This window comes from Pinus tabuliformis, chromosome 3_1, assembly GCF_031772625.1.
Source record: "Pinus tabuliformis cultivar Carrire ecotype Pingquan chromosome 3_1, CPIR1, whole genome shotgun sequence".
Lineage (NCBI taxonomy): Eukaryota > Viridiplantae > Streptophyta > Pinopsida > Pinales > Pinaceae > Pinus > Pinus tabuliformis.
The window spans coordinates 719753130-719773028 of record NC_142301.1 but is presented as its reverse complement, the minus strand read 5'-3'; the positions used below and the strand labels follow the sequence as shown (position 1 = coordinate 719773028).

Here is a 19899-nt window from a genome sequence, read left to right as displayed (position 1 = left end):
TTTAGTGGTTCCAGAAACTTAATTTTATCTTTGAATGCCACATGAAAGCCACTAATGAACCTTTGAATCTTTGCTTTCTCATGATTGAGATATGGTACATACCTAAATAGCCATAGGAACTTCGTGATGTATTCCTCATCTAATAATGGCCCCATCTTGAGTTCATAGAACTTCTTTTCATTTCCATCATAATAGTGTTCAGAAAGATATTTCTTTGTGAATAACTTTTCAAATTTTTTCCAAGTCAACTCCCTCTCAACAATCACTCTAACATTCTTCAGATCTTCCCACCATATATTTGTTTTTCCCTTCAAGTTGTAGGTGGCAACTCTAGCTCTCATATTTTTAGAATAGTTATGTATTCTAAAAAACTTCTTCATGCCCAACAACCAAGATTTTTCATCCTCTACCTTCATCATATCCCCATCAAATGTGAGTGGCTTGGCTTTCTTAAACTCCTTAGGTGTGTAATCATTTTCCTTTCTTCCTGGATGATGATGATGATGATGGTGATGATTAGAACAATGATAGTTCCTCCAAGTAGTAGAAATAGATGGTTTTTTAGCATGATGCACATCAATGTTGGCTCCTCCTCTTGGGGTGCTCATTGGTGCATCTCCCTTCAATGTGTCCTAGCTTTCAAGCTTAATCCTCTTCCTAGAACTTCCACCATCTGCCTCATTGGTATACTAAATTTCATCTATGTCTAGTGTATCTAAATTTGCTGGCAATAGTACTAGATAGAGATGAAAATAATGTGGTTGAACAAAAAAACATGAATGGTTTGGAGGGCAACTTGGGACTGACACTAGTTGATGTTTGAGATAGATCACCAACTTTTGAGAGCAGAATGGATTTGTAGACTTTATTTCTTATGTAAAGGTTGAGGTCAAGGATCATTTTATATTTCATTTAAATATATACTATGGATCAGAGGAAAAAAATAACCATCTTTCCCTGCACATTACAGAGGTTAGTCCTTGCAAACGATGTTTACTTTAGAGCTTGTATTTTTCAGATGAACATTATTTCTTTCCTACATTTTCTATAATTTGAGAGTGAAGTGTCTTGTCTACATTCGATTACCACTTGGATTATTTGGATATTATCTCTACCATGCACCACCTTGGAAACTATACACATTGGGTTGAGGGCTTCTTGGAGGTTGACAAGATCCTTAGAGAGTCATTTATCTTCTTGGAAACACATTACTGGGGTTTTTTCTTTTCTGAAGAGTTCCGCAGTGATGGATGTTAAGAGTTGGTACTTCCTTCCCTATTTTCCAAGGTGAATATGCTTATTCCACTGAGGATTACTACCCCATGACCTACTGATATGAGTCACAGTATCGAGGATATTATATTGTAGGCATTGGGCATCGATGTCTGCACTATTGATTTAGATTCAGAATATGAGTAGGGCTACTTACCTGCTCTCTTGGTGTTAGTTGTACTTTAACCCTGACTTCATCTTTTCAATGTTTATGATTATGAAAGTATGGGATTCTCTTGAAGGATGTAGATTCTAGTATGTTTAACCTAGTTTTATATTTGATGTACATTAATATAAAATTCAATTTCTCACTAAATGTTGTTATGGTAGGTAGCTAGATGAATTTTTGGAAGAGAACTATGTTTTTGAATTTAGTTTTTCCAATGGTTCAGGTGGACATTCCACCCGTTATCAAAGACATAAAAGCTTTGAGATGATGTTAAACGGGTGTCATGGGGAGAATAAATAGAATGGGAGGAGATTAACCATGATGAAAAAAATGAATAAATTTGTTATGGTAGGTTGGAGACTGTTGTCTCATGGGCGTTGGGCTCATTAGAATTTCTATCATGTTTGCAAGTGGATGTGGTGGAAAAGGCATTTGGGGAGGATTACTAGACACTAAAGGGGATTTAAACATTGATCTCAATGACCCAAACTATGATAACGAGGAGGTAAAATATTAAGCTTGAAAGTATGCATTACTCTTTGACTAACTAGCTAGATTTGTGTAGGATTTTCTACATCATTTCTATCTATGTCAATGATATGCATGTCTGGGTTCTATTATGTGTTTGTTATTTCCTTTTTCCATGATTCTTTGATATGATTTATAATCCTCACATGTAATGCTGATGATGGGTTTCTTGCCTTGTTAAGTCACATTTATCTAGTTTCTGCTTTATACCGAACATATGCCCTTTAACCTGAGACAAAAAATCACAATACTTATATACTAAAAAGGTAAATCACTCTGCTTTCAAGTTCTAAGTCACTGAATACTGATTTTGTGCATCTTTACATTTTTTGTCAATGATATGTAGGTTTGTGTTCTACTATGTGATTTACTTGTAATGTTAAAGATGGGAACTACCTTGTTGACTAGATAAAATTAATTGGGATTTTTAGGAAATGTAATGTTCATTTTAAATGGGTATGAGTACCATAGTTTGAGAAAAATCATGCACAAAAATTACACCTGTGTGAGAAAAAGGAAAGCTATAAACATTTTTCTAAATTAGGTTTTACACTAACTTAGGAAAAAGCATAAGGATATGAAAATCAAACTTAACACAGTTTTTTTGAATTCTCACTCAGTTTGGTAGTGTTGTAAAGAACTAGAAAATGGACTTGCAAACAGAGATTTATTGTCAAGATACTCAACCTCTATAATTATATAGTATGGCTCCAAATTGAATTGTTGACCAATGTTGTCAAAAAGGTTTGCAAGGTTACACTTCAGTTATGAGCTCGTGAAGGTTATTGTTACCTGTGAAAACTAATTCTCATTTGTAACTGTCCACATGATGCATAAACTAGAAATGAAGCAAAACTTGTCAGCCCTAGTTTCTTTCCACAAATGTTGAATCATTTTTAATCTAGTTTTTTCTCTGTCTATTCATCGAGGTAAAAACTCATAGGACTGGTATAAATTGTCTGTGTATGCCAACTATTGTGGAAGAATTGCATGATATATTTTGTTGTGTGTGGAACTATTGCATAGAGATATGCTAGAATTGAAGTATGATGTTGTTGGATACAGATATTAGGATGAGAGACATTGATTTTATAAACACTGGTATAGATCCATCTTAACCACGGATTTAGCAAGCGTAGAAAGGAATCAAATATCTTGAGGTGCAAACTTGTTTTAGATTGAAAAACTTGGATTTTTTTTTTTTGCCTCAAGATATTTGGTTATTATCGATGCTGGATAAATTCATGGTTTAGAAGAACCAATATATGGATTCAATGCCTTGAAAATTCACTTAGGCCTTGCATTTTATAAACTACACGTGTCAATGTAAGTTTGAGCATAGCAGGAATTAACATCTCCCTCATTGAGTTGTAGAGTGTGCCTCTCAGTGAAATGAGCATGCTCGAAGGGACCACTTTGTTGTCAGTCTTACTCATGTTTATGATTACTTTTCAGGAGATTTTGGAAAAACAATATTTTATACAAAAATAATTATCTCATATGGATTGATCCAGTCTCCTTTGTCATTAGGCTTTGGTTGATGCCATCGAACCGATTTTATAAATATTCTCCAAACAAGTATTTTCAGTTATAAATGTCATGCAGTGAGAGTTCCTTGAATGTAAAGCTGTAATTACGTGTTTCTTTGTTAATAATATCTTTATCCCTAACACGAGCTAAGTAAGGATATGTTTGTCCAAAAGTAAGCATAAGTTCTACCTGGATAATTGAATTGGAATGGGAACATGCTTAAGTTTCCCGATCTCATGCCCAACCAGCTCGATCAATATAGATATCATATCCCCTCAACATATGTTGCATTTTTCTTGTTTTCTCCTATTAATACGATAGATGGTTAGCAGCAAGTCATACATGAATTAAACATTCATCAAGTAGGCTTGGAGATACATCTTCATAGGGTTGTATGTGAAGTATTCTGACTAATATGATAGTGACAAATTTTTGGTTCAATGACTTACAACCATAACAAGGTCAATTCAAGCATGTTAGATGAAGTCTTAAAATAAATTACATAAACCAACTAAAATCTTTCAATGTGAAAACCCATCAATCACATTGCAACAAATTTGAGTGAAGTTCTAAGAGAAGAATTTATATTCACTTCCACAAGTTTCAAGCTTATTGCCCAAGATTGACTGTCATAATTCCTTCAAATGCTTCAAACGCAAATGTTTCACTGAGCTATGATTGATGTCACTATAAATACTTTCAATAATTTCTCCTCAATATTATATTGTCCAAAATCAGAACCAATATCTAAATCATGGAAATAAGATTTGAATCGACATGTCAACTGCCCCCATTAACCCGTAGTGGAGTGGAATATCTTGAAAATTGAGTCAATCCTATGTGGATTGGAATATCTTGACAGTGGAATATCATTTGTTCCTCTAGTAGGAACCTTGTCAATTGATGGGTAAAACTATATCTCATTCTTTCGAGGAATATAAGGGAAAAGTTGGATCAATAATAGGGGAATATTTTTCTACTGATGATGTCGCTGTAATAGCTACTGATCTTTGGTTGTCTCTACTATCACCATTATTTTTTTGAAAATATTATCTCCTTGGAAATGGATAGGTATGAGTGGGAAAAGGAGGTGGATGCAATGTGGTGGTCTTTAACCTTAGTAGGTTAGCCGAGGTTTCAGAAAATCGTTGGACACAATTGATGACTTTCCCTTGGATATCCTTGAATAAATAGATATTTTAGCATTATTTGTTCCACATGAAGTAGTTTATGATATAATTCCTCTGGATTTTCTGACCAAAACATTGAAATATTTGTAATAGGATTCAAAGGGAGTTGAATTAATTAAGAAGGCAAAGAAAATCTATTTATCAATTCCTCTTCATGGATATATTATTGAACATTGATGGGGTGGCACTAATTACATCACCATAGAAGAAGTAAAAAGGAGATAAGAGACTCTTTGAATGAATATGTTGAGAGTGGTGAGAAGGAAATATCTTGTCGATGTGCAAAATATTTGATATACATTTTTCATTGAGTAATTTTTAATGTACCACTCAATGCACATTACAAGGAGATAATGGCACTTATGATAAACAAAATCCTCAAAAAGGGGCCTTCCAAAATGCTTAAAATGGGGTATTTCTATGAAGAAGACATCACAAAGACAACAAAACCCTAAAAAAGGAATAGGCTACTTTTATTTCAATTAATTAGCTTACAAACATCACAAAGACAAGAAGGAAGCAAAAAATGGCCAAGAAACCTTAAGAAATTTTAGTGCCTAAATGAAGAAATACACATTGCAATTTGAGTAGTAAAGATTAAAATACATCCATGAGAAAGCTAATGTGAACAACAAGACTACAATGAGAAGTAGAACAATCCAGGTAGATGAAAATCCCATCAGTGAGTGATGCCCATGTGGTATTCATTGTATTACAGTCAAAGCACATCTACCATGAATAAAAATAACATCAGAATAAATGAGATCTACAAGAAATCACACATACCTATACATAAATGATCTCAAATTTACCCAAATCACATTAAATTTTTCTTTAAATGATAAAAGCAATGCAACCACAACGATTTTTTTTTAGCACTAGCAATAAATTTTTTGTGCCCAGAAAAGAAATAAGTTACCCATAAATAATTTGAAAAGAAAAACTATGGGAAAGATGTATAGATCCTTTTTTTTGTGTGTTTCCTGGAGCTCTATGAATACAACATTCTTGTTAGTAAAATCCCTGGCAACCATTGGTGGATGCTGAAGTTAATGATCAAGAAACTCTCGCAGTGCTCAAAGCGCAAAGATCATACTAATATGTGTTCTAGTAGATCAAACTATTATGTGTTCCAGTAGAGAAATTATTTTTTCATGCGTGCTCAACTCTTTTGTAAATATTTATATATTTTTGTTAGCTAAAAAGGTAAAGTGATTATTTAAATTATTCACTTGTATGAATAATATACACCTATTGTGGTTTTTTCTAGATCCCAACAATGATCTTTTGTTTCCTAGGGGAGCCACCCATGTGGAGGGTGATCTGTCAATGTTCAAATTTTTTTATGCCCTAACGAGGGTTCAAATTCATCTAAAAAAAATTAAAATTTTGACATGAAAAATAAATACAAATTTTTGTCAGGTTATAGTTGTGAAGTTTTAACAATATGGGTTGAGCGTTTCAAGGATATTGGTGCCTAGGGTTTTCCATTACGTATACATTTCCACCATAAAAAACTATTCAAACATTCCTACTACAGTAGCTTTAAAAAAAAATACCGCCATTTTTTACAGAGGATGCCATTTTTTATTTTTATCTTTTATTGGCAAACTAATTTTAATTGTTATGTCGTTTATATTCGAAATTTATTTTTATGAATGGAATGTGAATTGGATGCCATCTTTTTTATTGGAAAATAATTTTAATTGTTTTGTGGTTAGTATTCAAAATTGATGGCTATGGTTGGAAAGTCAATTCGCCCACCTTCAAGTTTTTCATTGGTTTTCCTTTGAAGTCACCATTCCAAAGAGGTTCTATGACATAATTTGGACTTTTCTACAAAGCTTCCATTAGAGAACTGGGACTTACTATAGAATTTAGAGATCAAGTTTGACGATAATTTTTTATGGTATTATTTTTTTGTATAAGAGGAATCACTATGAAAATGGATATTAGGTGTAATTTTAGTATTATAATATGTATTTGAATTTTTTATGAGGAAAATAATATTTGGATATTTCATATGATTTTAGCATAATTACATGTATTTGATGTATAGTGTTTCATAAACTATAAACATGTATTTTTCATGAAATTTATTTTTGCAAATCAATACCAAAGCATGGAGTGTTTCTCATAGGGTTTAAGGGGCAGCACAATGTTCTTATAAGATTTAAAGTAGTGTCTTGAAACCTCAACAACCTTTCATACAACACATACAACATTGTGTCTACCAAGTTTGAAAGCCCATATTCACATTCAACAAGTTGTGTGCACACCTAGGAGTTAACATGTTTATTATGAGGAATGCCAGCCAATATCACAACGCCATCATGGAAGCCCAACATTGACATATGGTACCAAGAATACAAACAATGATAATCACTGTTATGAAGTCAAACCATCTTTAGCAACTAAGTAAATATTATTATAGTTACATGTATTCCTATGTAATTTTTTCTAATAGGTAAGGTGTTGGGAAATGCCATTAAAAAAAAAAAAAAAAAAGAATCCAATAAGATGTAATTTGCATCATGTAACATATATTAAAGCGGTTTCACATGCATGACATGATATTGTAATGTGTGCAACATCTAGTGTTCGGGCAATATCAAAATCCCCATAGTATTCAAAACAATTTCTTAAAAGTCTAGTACTTCTATGTTTATAATGGGTGTTCAAACTAGATAAACAAATTGATGTCCAAGTTAAAAACAAGTATCATAAGTTCAATAGATATGCACATGATAATAAAAAATGTAGATATGCATGAAAAGTTAAGTCTTCATCTAAAGGAAATGTGTCCTCTACTAATTAATAAACACTTCTCTTTATAGGTATTCTTCGTATTGTATTTGACACAGTTGTAAGCCCACTCTCATTTTGGATAATATGTCATCCTTTGAATTTAATTCTCTGTGAATGTGATCAAAGGATATAACCTTACAAATTATAATAATCTCCATAACTCTGATAGTCCATTGGTCCAATAAAGAAGTGTTTAAGGACGTATAACCTTTCATCCAATCTATAACATCCTTTGAATCCCCTGTCACTTGAAATTTTATATTGTTGAAGTGACACAATTAAAACGACTAACATAAACAATTGATTTCTATTATTGTAGTACTTGTTAGGTAATTGTATTTATGTTACTAGACTAAATTAGTCATTCATGTTAGTCATTTTAGTTGTACTACTTATTAGCTAGTCATATATTTTAACCTGAGACTAAATTAGTTGTTTATGTTAGTTGTTTTTAGTTCGTCACTTTAGAATTCTCATGTTTTGTAGTGTTTCACTTGGAAAAGTTGCGGTGACTAAATTTTTCAGTCACCTACTCACTAATTTCATCTTTTTTTACTAGTGTACAGGTCATGAATGCACATTTAAACATAGGGGCCTCATACTTATATAAGAATCTTCAAGAAGGTATAATGTCCTCTCATAATAGTTGCAATAACATTTATTAGCCCATGCATTCATTAACCATTCATCAACAAGCAAAACATATCAAGAGCCATAACTAGAACCTATTATGAAACCATGCTTATAATCAACATATAACCATAATAGTAACCATGATAGAATGACCATCAAAACCACATAATAAAAAGTACAATTACTCATGAAAATACAAGAGGAAACGAGCTCTTATTAACATATGCAAATTCCATCAAATTCAATGACTTCCACATACCACTCAACCATAGACTTTGTTGAACCAAACCTCTCTTTCTACCAATCACACCCACGCCATATTCCAAACCTGAAGGTGGGATCTCATGGGATAAACAGAGAAAAACAAACCAACGCTTCCAGAGTCCTAACCACCTCAACCCTCAACCTATGATTCCACCTCACGATCAGATATCACTAACACCAACTAGATCGATATCTACCCAAGTTGTCTAAGGCTCTAGAGCATTTGTACCAACCACAGCTCTAAGAACTAATAACTTAACCCATAGCCTTTGAGGGCTCTAGAGCCTTTTTCCAACCTAGCTCTAGGACTATTAACTCAACCCATTAAGGGCTCCAGAGTGTGTTTCCAACCTAGGCTTGAGGACTAGTAACTCAACCCAAGTTGTTCCAGGCCTACAAAGTGTTTGTTCCAACCAACAGCTCCAAGAACTAGTAAGTTAACCAATAACCATAAGGAACGCGAGCACCAATCAAAAACAACAAGTGGAAAAACCCACAACACCATGGATATCTAGGAAAAACCATTGTCAATCTAGGAAATCATCCATCCAAAGGACAGATCATAACCAGATAATAACATGCATATACCATGCATCCATGATCAACAAGGATAACCACACATGAAACTTGTTACATGCAAATAAATCCAACTATAGCTTTTGATCTACTAGTTTCCTTACGCTTTGCCACTTTCCTTTGCCTTCTTTCTCCAAATCCAATGAAAAGTATAGTTCTCCAACAATGCTCCAATATTTCTCTAAGTGTGCAAGAGTATGAGAGAGAGAGAACAGAGAGAGAGCTCCACGCTAAAACTAACAAAAGCTTCAACTGGAAAAAGTTGTGAATTGATCCCTAGAAGCCTTTTTATTATTGAGGCCTCTATTTTCTTCATTTTTCCTTAATTTACCTTCAATGTCCTCCTCATTCAATCTTGTGACCTTTCATCTCCGTTTTCTCCTATTTTCCATTATTTTCATAAATAAAATATCAATTAATTCCACCTTTCCTTTGCCAATGCCTTTTTCGATTTCCATAGCCATTTATTAATCACAAGTGATCGCAGTCACCATGTTTTGCCCAACATTCAACTTCAAATACGTGTCTCGTGACCATGGTTATTATTTTTTATTTATTTACATAGGAAGTAAACCATGGCCTATTACATTGATCCTATAGGAATTTTTATTTCAAGTAATTTTGTTAATTTCCAAGTTTCATTTTTCAGTATAGAATGATATTGTTCTTTCATATCATCCATCCATTCTTTATGATTTTTAACTTGTTCAAAATTCAAAGGCTCGACAACAATCATCACTTGAGCTGTTAAAGCATAATATTTATACTATATAGGCATTTAAATTTGTTCTGTTTATCTTCTTAGTGGCTCATGTTGCTATGGAGTTCCTTCTCATTTCATGCTTTTTTTTGGAGTACCTTCATCGATTCTTTGTTTGTGTTGACTTCTTGAAATTCCTTTTGGGATATCCATGTTGCCTTTATTTTTAGATGAGTCGACAACTTCTTCTTCTTCTTTGTCGTTTTCATGAGAATGATGCCACACAATATGTTCATCCTCTTTTATTTTTTCATCTACATGCTCATGAAATATAACATCTCTGCTTGCAAAAGTGTGTGAGTATATGGATCATACATTTTGTATGTTCTTTGTTCTGTACAATAACCAATGAAAATTTCTTTGATAGCTTTGACATCAAATTTTCTCATGTCTTCCTTATGACTATGAGAAAATTCCTTACGTACAAATATTTTCAAATGACTAAATTTAGGTTGAAAAACATAAAATTCTTTAAATGGTGGTTTGTGCTCAAGAAATTTTGTGGGCTTTCTACTCTTAAGAGAAATTGTTGGCTTCAACCCAAAAGCTATTACAAATTCCTTTACCTTTCGACATGCTATGAGCACATTCAACTAATGTTATATTCCTCCTCTCAGATACTCCATTTTTCTTATATGTATTTGGTACTATAAATTGTTGTAGAACTCTAAAATCCTTGAAATATTTGATGAAATCTCTCTACTTTATCTGATCTAAGAATTTTAATGCTTCTTCTTATTTGTTTTTCAACTATATTCTTGAACTCTTTAAAGTATTCAAGCACATCACTTTTATTTGTTATAATGTATACCCATGTATATCTAGTACTATCATCAATAAATAGAATAAACTAAGAAGCTCCACCAAGTGACCTTGTTTGCATAGAGCCACATATATCAATATGCACTCATTTAATAATTTCAAGTTTTCTTCTATTAGTATGCACGAGAAATTCTTCCATATGTTGTTTTTCTATTACACATCCTTAACATTTGATGTGTTGACTTTTAATATTTGGAATACCTTCTATCATCATTTTCTTTTGTAGTAAAATTAGGTCATTAATATTCAAATGTCCATACGTTTGATGCCAAAGTTCTTCATTTAACATGTTTGTTGATGACAATGCTTGATGACCTTTCTTTGTTACATCCAACTTGAATAATCATCCTATTGTAAGTCCTATTGCAACAACCTTGTAGTTTTCATGCATATCCTTTAGCATATATTGTGATTTAACAAATTTGACTTTTAAGTGTTGATTTGTAATAATAAAAACTATAACTTCTTCTTTAATCCTGAAACATATATTACATTATGAATTTTTTTTTCTTGTCTGTTAGGAATAGTAACACTTATATCTCCATGTCATTTAATTTCATGTGATTTATTGTCTCCTAAATAGATATGAGCACCATTATTGTCTCTGTGGTATTTATCAAACCAACCTCTTTTACATAACATGTAAATTGAAGCACCAAAATGAATGAACCAAACGTGGTCATCATTAGTTTTTGTTGATAAAGCAACATTGGAGACAAACAATCTAAGGTTCATGAAATCATGGTTCACTTTATCATCTTTGTTAACATAATTTCATGTATGCCTTATTTGTCTAAATTAATCATACTTTCTTTTCAAAAAATTCTTAGCAAAATGACCATGTTTTCCACATAAATATCACGCATCATGTCTACTTAAATCGGCATTTGACCTTGGTGATGGGATCACCTTGAAATGATTTTCCCTATGGATTTTTTCCTTCATTTTTCACCCAATGTTTTTCTTTGAAAGACTGCTTCCCTTTAGCTACCAATGCTACATATGAATTGGGATATCTCTTATTAAGAATTCTTCTCCATTTTTCTTATTGCATAAGTATACCTTTCAACTCATCAAAAGTAGGAGCCTTCTCTCTGGCTACAAGAATAGTAATAAGCATTTGATATGCGTACCATTTAATGTGGCAATAACCAAATCTGCACTAGATATTATCTCACAAATGTCACTAAATTTGTCTTTCAACTCCTTAATTCTAGAAATAAAATTACATGTTTTCATTTCTTCCATTTTAATCGAAAGAAGCTTACTTTTTAGATATAATATTCGGTTTGTGGTTTTCATCACATACAAACCTTTGAGAGTGTCCCATGTCTCCTTTGACGTTATGCAATCTTGATTGTGTAGGATAATGTAGTCCTTAACCAACATGCGCAATAGCAACTTTTTTTTGTTTTCTCTTACAACTGTAGCTCCAGAGTGCTTTCACTTATCTTCAAATATTGTAACCTTCCATCAAAATCTACATTTCAATGTTCTAATTTACATAATTTTCTCATTTAATAAATAATACTCCACTTATACATTTTCCATAAAAGTTAAACTTATTTTATAAACTTATTTTATAAGACAAATATAAACTTATAAAATAACACAAATATAATTTTACTAAGTTTCACATCTCATTTATAATATAATCTTATTTTACTACACTTCACAACTCATTTATCATGTCATTTATCATTGGACAACATGGCTATATTAGCAGATTCGACACAATGCCAAAAACGATGGCTGCTAACTCGAACTCAGATCACAAGATGAACAAGACACATAGCACCATATATACACAAACTTTATTCACAACCGTAATTTGAAACCTTGCTTAGTATCGCTTCTTGTTGATGCCCTGCTACAGCTACTTCCTTCTTCTATTGGAAAAAGCCATATGTCCCTAATCCTATGTCCACTGGCCTCCTTAGGTTTCATAGAGAAAATTTTGCAGGAAAACGTTTGCTCAAAATCCACCTCTCCCAGGACGTCTGGAATGTACTCTAAACATTCAATGCGAACAAACACTTCCACCAGCGAAAAGAATCAAATCTCTCGTCAGATCACGCTCAGCAATTCCATGGCTTTGACATGATAATTGAAGCGACGGCTTTCCCAATGTAATGAGGTCATCCCCACGCAGTTTCCATCCACACGCACTTCATTTAACACGAGCTATAGGGGTATGCGGGCCACTCACACCTATTGTTCCTTCAATTGCTGAGTTAACAATGGGCGCAGATTTCCGCTGAGTTTATTTGGATTCAAATTTCTGCTGTTGACAGCCATTACAAACACATACCCTCACGGCTTCCGCTTCCACAAGCTCAATCCTGCTTCGCTCTGTACACACATTCCACGGTTCTGAAATGATACAGAGATCGCACTATCAGAAAACGATTTTATACTTCTTTGACCTAAGAATATTCTATACTTATAACCACAGGAAAGATATGATCATCCACTTAAATTACAACTTACAGTTACTGAAAACATCCAGTTTTCAAAGAATTCTTTGCAACATTAAATCCTATGGTTATTTCTAATAACTTAAACATAGAAATAATGATTATAATACTTCATATCTCCGACCTATAAAATCTTTTTTGTTTTTGTTTTTATTTCTTTTAGTTTAATTTCTGAATCAGATAATTAGTTTAAAGAAACAGATTCACGGTTATTATATTTATTAGTATAATTACATTAAAAATATTAATGTAGTTGATATAGTCTAAGGTTTCATAAATATAACAAAATAAATTAGTAGAACACTAAAAGTGGCTTACTAATGCACACATTTACTTATTAATAATGTATATATAAAAAAAAATTACACATCTTATTGTAAAATGGACTATTTTAGTCACTAAAATTTGATTATATATTAATTTACCCATCTATTTACAATATGAACTTTTAGAATTGGAATAATCACAAATCCCTAGGAAATTGGTGGGCAGGGAGACACCCAGAAAAAAATAAATTACACATCTTATTTTGTTAAGTAAAATTTGATTATATTAATTTTCCCAATGTAAGTAGAATATGACCATATTAGAATTGAAATAATCTTAAATACCTAAAAAATTAGTGAGCAGGGAACAAGTTACACCAATATAATTTTTAAAATCTATTAAAAGTCAATACAAACTAACAAACTCTGTGGGTGACACTATAAAAATAGAAAAAATGACTACATTCAAAATATTCATAGATTTAAAAACACTTTTAATAGCGTTCAGGATTCTCCCAATCATTTCCTTACCCATTCTAGAATCCAAATCACATCATTTTGTTTTTCGATGAGAGTCTTTTACTCATCATCATGTCTTTAACGAAAGTGTTTAAATTCAGGAAAGAAGACCCTCCCGGGAGGACAGCCTTTGTTGCGCAGTCCTTGAGTCTGAGAACGCTGTCTCTCATCTTTTCTCCTTCCGCTGTTTTCATCATTCTCCTCACAACATCCTCAATCTCGTCTTTCATGACAACCTTTTGGTGATCCATATCTACATCTTCAAAATCCAGGCCGATTTTCCACACAGCCTTTGCGAATCTGCAGTTGAGAAACTGATCGCCAAAATATGGGAATCCCACCACAGGAACTCCCATGGCCATACTCTCCAACATAGAGTTCCATCCACAGTGTGTAAGGAATAATCCCACCGAAGCATGGGCAAGGACTTTCACCTGCGGAGCCCACCTCACAAACATTGCCCGTTCCTTTGTTCGTTCTTCAAAACCCTCAGGTAAAATCGCAGCCTGGCCTTCTGCGATATCCAACCTGAGAACCCACAAAAAAGGTTGCCCGCTGCCCTCTAGCCCTAGCGCCAGCTGCTCCAGCTGTTGTTCTGATTTTACAGCGATGCTCCCAAATGAAACATATATAACTGATCCCGGCTGTTGCATATCCAGCCATATCAGGCAGCTGTCCTCCTCCTCCCACAAACTGCTGCACGAATCCCTTCCCTCCAAAAAATTGGGAAGGAAAAGAGGTCCCACGGCAAGAGCAGGACAGCCATTCAAAGAGAGAGCTGTCACTGCATCCTTCCCTTCGAGCTCCTCGAAAGTATTCACCAATACGTAGTCGCCTTTACTTCGCTTCTGCGATTCATACAGAAGCGCATTGAAAGTAATATCCCGATGATCCTGAGCGCGATAGAAGGATAGCAGGTCGGTTGGCTTCAATGGTGGGATGTTTCCAGGAAGGCAAGTGACGAGCTTTCTCGGATTTTTCGCTTCGGTTACTGAAAAGTTACAAACAAAAGTTTAGTTGGAATACACATTTGCAGAACAAATGAAAACAATGGGCTGATATAATTCTGGATATATAGGAAGAATCTAAAAAATATCTATATGAATGCGCTTTTAACTTTCATTTTCAAAGTCTAACAAACTCTAATACTTCGTTGCATCTAGAGTAATCGAGAGCTTTTACTGTGTAGGTATTATGAGATATATCCGACTGTAACTTCAAAGAATTCCACCTATGGTAATCAAGAATATTTACCGGTTAAACCTAATATTAATTAATAATATAATAAATAATCTTTGCATTTCTCTTTCATTCCTCTTAAAATTTAATAAACTCAAAGGTAAAATAAACTCAAAGGTAAAATACTATTCATTCTTAATCATAGAAGATACTAATGTTTAATTCGTGTGCCCTAACACAGCAAATTTCGACCTTCTAAGGTTTAATTTGTTCAGTGCGTACGTTCCATAGACATTGTGAGTTTCTAAGGCTTCTTGTTTAGCAGCCTCTCTCAAGCATCAGGTCATGGAGACTATTGCTTAAAAAAGTTTTCATAGTCTCGTTGCATTAAGAAATGAGGAATAAAGTAACGTAAGTGTAACTTTTGGTTTTTATTTCTGTTTTTTGAAAATGTAAAATTGTATAATTTATATATAGTTTGAGTAGGTTTAATGATTAAAATATGCGTGCATTTTTGCTAAAACAGATCTGCTAAAAAATAGAGTAAATTCGATAATAATTAATAGAATTATATTTTTAAAAATAGTTTATATATATTAATTATATTTTTATTTTTATAAAATTTATATATTAATATTTTTAATAATATAACTCTCTAAATTAAAATATTATATATATCTATATATATAAGTAAGTCAACATAGTAAACCAATTATTTATTTGTTTAAAGAAAGATAATTTGTATTTTTTGACGAAGAAAACCAGAAACATGTAGATTTTATTTTTATTTTTATAAAATTTATATATTAATATTTTTAATAATATAATTATATAAATTAAAATTATATATCTATAGCAATGAACATAGTAAATCAATTATTTATTTGTATAAAGCAAGCTAATTTATCCTTTTAACATAGAAAACCAAAAACATGTGGATGCCTTTATTGGAAAGAAAACATGTTTGTCTTTATTGGAAAGAAAACAAAAAACATGAAGATATTTTTGGGATTAACAATGTGGATGTCCTTTCAAAGATATGAAAAGTAAAATGGTTGATCTTTTAATCATCAAGACAAACATAAATCCCAACGCCACCTCTTCATTATCACAAGTAAACAATCAATACGATAACTTATAAAAGTTTTACACAAAGATAAAACCCAACATCCACCTATTGATTATCGCATTTAAACCATCCATATGATAACTTAAGAAAGTTTTATGCTAATTTTTGTTTCATCATAATAAAAATTGAAAAAATATTAAAATAAAATATTCATCTAATATGGAAAGAACACTGGTATTTTTATTTAAAATTTTCTAATTGATATAAAATGATATAATATATACTTAATTTTTTATATTAATATTAAAAATATTATATAAAAGATCAATATTAGTAATATTAAATTATTTTTTAGTATAGAGTTAAAAAATTATTAAATTAAAATATTTATGTGATATAAAATGACTATTAATATTTATATTAATTTTTTGGAATTTTCAATAAATATATTATTAAAAATGTTTAAATATTTATATTAGTATTAAAATAATAATGTATAAAATGTTAATAATGTTATTGATAGAAATTTTAAAGGTAAAATTAAATATAAAGTTTATTTAGAGATTAACTAATGATTATATATTTTGTTAGTGAAGATTTATTCAAAGATATGTAAAATTCTAAATTATTTTCATAAATATTTTACATTTTTCAAACAATTTCAAAACATTAAAAAAACTATATCAAAATAAAAATTATATTTATATTAAAAATGTTTAAATATTTATATTAATATCAAAATAATATATAATAATATATAAAAAATCAGTAATGTAGTGTAGAAATTAAATAAGAGAATCTTTACATTGTTATGTTCTATATTTTCATCTCGCCAACACTTGTTGGTTCAAAATATTTCTTAAATGGGTTTTTACACACCAGCAGTGTAAATACTCAGGAGGAGACAGAGTTTGTTTTTTTTGGTTGAATGTTGTTTTTGGTAAATCCCTCTCAGTAAAAGAGGATGAATATGTATGAGGCAATATATATTTTTGAATAGAAATCATTTTATGGTGGTGTAATACTCTGTTCTCAGTAATTCGTTTTAAAGCTTCCATGTGCACACAAAAGATCCTGGAAAGGTAGAAACAGAGCATTGCCTCTGTGTGTTTGAATTGTTTGTTTTTGGGATTTTACCAGAAAAATCCCCAACAGTGGTATCAGAGCAGGCTTAGGCTCTTTGAAAGTGTTCAAGAAGCTGAAGGGAGGAGTCCTTTTGTTGCAGCAGTAGATCTTCTCCAGCAGAGTGAAGGCTCAGTCAAGAAAATACTCGGGTATTTCAAAAGTTTTTTATGTGTTGCTGAAGAAACAATCAGTGTTTTTAAACACACAATCAAGGATTTAGAGGCATAGATCAGGATGCAAGGAATGGCCAGCACAAGCACTGGTATGGGTATGTTTAACACCCAGCTCCCACAGTTTAATGGGAAAAACTATGACTATTGGGCAATAACTATGACAGCCCTGTTTGCCTCTCAAGATTTATGGGAAATAGTTGAAGATGGTTTTGAAGAACCAGCAGATGAAAACTAGTTTAATAGATTAACTCCAGCAGAGAAAGATCTGCTGAAGAGCAATAGGAAGAAGGATTCAAAAGCCCGTGTGTTGTTGTATCTAGCAGTAGACCAGAGTGTGTTTCCAAGGTTAGCAGCAGCTAAGACATCCAATGAAGCATGGCAAACTAGACAACCTATCAAGACATGGAGAGAGCGAAGACAGCAAAACTACAATTGCTGAGGAAAGATTTTGAGAATCTGTGCATGAAGGAGTCAGACAACATTGACTCATTCTTCACACATGTAATTGATCTGATCACACAAATGAGGACTCATGGAGAAACCATTGAAGAAAGGAGGATTGTGGAGAAAATATTGAGGGTCTTACCCTCAAATTTTGATGCGATTGTCACCACCATTGAAGAGACAAAGGATCTCTCAAACTTTTCAGTTGATGAGCTACATGCATCACTGATAACACATGAGCAGAGGTTGAGTAGAAATGAAAACTCATCTCTAGAGCAAGCCTTGAAAACCCAGATGTCTTTTGGAAGAGGAAGAGGTCAAGGCAGAGGAAACAAAAGAGGAAGAGGCAGAAGCCAGAACAGAGGTGGAAGCAACAACCCAGCAAATGCTCAAGGAAGAGGCAGCAATCCAAATTGGAACCAAGACCAAGGCAGCAGCGAACAAAGAGGACAACATCATGCTCAAGGACAAAGGTATGAAAAATCCAATGCCCAATGCTATTATTGTAAAAAATATGGGCATTATGCCAGTGAATGTAGGAAGAAGCAGCATGATATGAGTAATAGACAAAATGCAAATGTCACTAGAGAAAACATCAGCCAAGATAATGTGTTGTTAGCTTGTAACATCGCTGAAACAAACAGTGAAGACATATGGTTTTTAGACTCAGGTTGCAGCAACCATATGATAGGAAACATAGCCTTCTTTTCTGCCCTAGATAAAAATATGAAATCAGAAGTTACACTAGGAACTGATAGTAAAATCTCTGTTATGGGAAAATGAGAGGTAAAAATATTTACAAAGCAAGGAGAAAAGAAAACCATAGCAGATGTCTACTATGTCTCTGGAATGAGATGTAACCTCTTGAGTATTGGACAGCTTGTCCATAAGGGGTACAATGTTTTCTTTAAAAATGATGTATGCACCATCATGGATATAGCACCCAGCAAAAGAAGCATTGCTGAAGTGAAGATGACAAGGAACATGATGTTCCCTCTCAGGATCAGGGCAGATTTGAAAAACAAAAATGAAATTGCAGCAGTTACCCAAGAGGCTTTCCAAAGCGTGCCAAGGGATGAAAATTGGTTGTGGCACTTGAGATTTGGACATCTCAATTTTGGAGGTCTAAACTTGTTAAGCAGAAAAGGAATGGTAAGAGGATTACCATTGATAGAGAAATCGGACAACCTATGTGAAGGTTGCATATTGGGGAAACAACATAGAGAAAGTTTTCCATCAGGTAAAAGGATAAGGGCAAAGGAACCCTTAGAGATCATCCACTCAGACTTATGTGGACCGATGCAAGCTCCATCATTAGCAGGCAGCCAATATTTCCTAACATTCATTGATGACTTTACAAGAAAAACTTGGGTATATTTCCTTAAAAACAAAAGTGAAGTGTTTGAGAAATTCCAAAATTTCAAGGCATTTGTGGAAAACCAAAGCGGTCTGCACATTAAAGTTTTGAGAACTGATAGAGGAGGTGAGTATATCTCCAAGGAATTCCTAGGATATTGTAGAGAAAATGGAATTCACAAACAGTTTACAGCAAGGTACACCCCACAACAAAATGGAGTTGCTGAGAGGAAGAACAGGACAATCAGTGGCAAACTCTTTCATGTGAATATAAGATGGAAAATCTAAGAGAAAATGTTTTTTTACCTTCAACCCTCCTATTAAATGGGTTTTTACACACCAGCAGTGTAAATACTCAGGAGGAGACAGAGTTTGTTTTTTTTGGTTGAATGTTGTTTTTGGTAAATCCCTCTCAGTAAAAGAGGATGAATATGTATGAGGCAATATATATTTTTGAATAGAAATCATTTTATGGTGGTGTAATACTCTGTTCTCAGTAATTCGTTTTAAAGCTTCCATGTGCACACAAAAGATCCTGGAAAGGTAGAAACAGAGTCCCTCCTATTATTGGTGACAAAATCTTTCATCCCAAGGTGTTTTGAGAATTCACCAATGCCTACATAAGTGACAAACCCTTTCATCCCACGGTGTTTTAAGAATTCACCAATGCTTAATTTCTTTATGAAACTCATTGGAATTGGTTCTAACATTGGAAATGTTCATTTTCAGCTTAACATTA

General features: G+C 32.8%; 1 pseudogene across 1 annotated transcript in view; it reads right to left on the bottom strand.

The window, feature by feature from the left end:
- Positions 1-13813: 13813 nt before the first annotated feature.
- Positions 13814-19899, bottom strand: part of LOC149189303 (UDP-glycosyltransferase 85A8 pseudogene) — a 51612-nt pseudogene continuing 45526 nt past the window's right edge. Inside the window, exon 2 of the transcript XR_016255880.1 lies at positions 13814-14805. The product of XR_016255880.1 is annotated as a UDP-glycosyltransferase 85A8 pseudogene (transcript). The remainder of the gene's footprint in view (positions 14806-19899) is intronic.